The 751-nt window shown below is 58.6% G+C and overlaps 1 protein-coding gene across 2 annotated transcripts in view; it reads right to left on the bottom strand.

Annotated features, from left to right (window-relative positions):
• The window catches only part of LOC109300704 (ligand of Numb protein X 2-like), a 53,563-nt gene extending 52,911 nt beyond the window's left edge, over positions 1-652 (bottom strand). Inside the window, exon 1 of one of the 2 annotated variants that reach the window (XM_019521490.1) lies at positions 550-652. The gene's annotated coding sequence lies outside the window, so the exon portion shown is untranslated. The remainder of the gene's footprint in view (positions 1-549) is intronic. The other variant, XM_019521491.1, reaches the window with a different exon arrangement.
• Between the last annotated feature and the right edge of the window lie 99 nt (positions 653-751).

Genomic DNA, 751 nt, shown 5'->3' on the forward strand with positions numbered 1-751 from the left:
AGAAGCATAACAGAGCAATCCTTTTGTAGCAAAAACCTCAGACCCCCCCCCCCACATTTGGTTAATACCTTGATGCTATTGGATGTCTGTACGTGAGGGGGATTTAGTCCTTGGATTTCTGTTTGACATCTCTGGGTTGATTTCTGTGAATTACCTTTGCACACCCTAAGAGTGATAACATTGCATGGCACCCTGAAAAGGAGCTCAAGATCTCCCCTAGGAGTGCTAGCATGGTGTGGCACCCTTAAAAGGATCTCAAGGCCCCCTGGTGACACCCTTAAAAGGATCTCAAGGTCTCCCCAGCAGTGCACAGCACTGTAAAAAGGAGCTCAGGCTCCAGGTCTCTGGTGGCACCCTGAAAAGGACCTCACATCCCCCCCGGTGAACATTGTGTCACCCCCACAACACCCCAAAAAGTATCTCAAGGTCTCTCCAGCAGTGCTAACAGTGGAGGATACCCTCAGACGGAGCTCAAACCCCTTGGGGGGCTGCCGGTCTCGGGCGGCACCCTGAAAAGGATCCCCCCGCAGTACTAGCATTGCACAGCACCTTTAATTAGCGCTCAAGGTCCCCCGGGGTGCTGCAGGTCTCCGGCGACGCGCCGAAAAGGATCCCACTGCCTCCGGGGTGCCGCAGGCCCCGAGCGGGGAGGCGCTGCAGGGAAGCCGGCCCGGCTGCTGCCGGAGTCCGCGGGGGTCGCGGGGCGGGGCGGGGCTCCTGGCCCGCCCGCAGACGTCACCTGCAGCCCGCT

This window comes from Gavialis gangeticus, unplaced genomic scaffold, assembly GCF_001723915.1.
Source record: "Gavialis gangeticus isolate Ggan-Ray unplaced genomic scaffold, GavGan_comp1, whole genome shotgun sequence".
NCBI classification, from domain to species: Eukaryota; Metazoa; Chordata; order Crocodylia; family Gavialidae; genus Gavialis; species Gavialis gangeticus.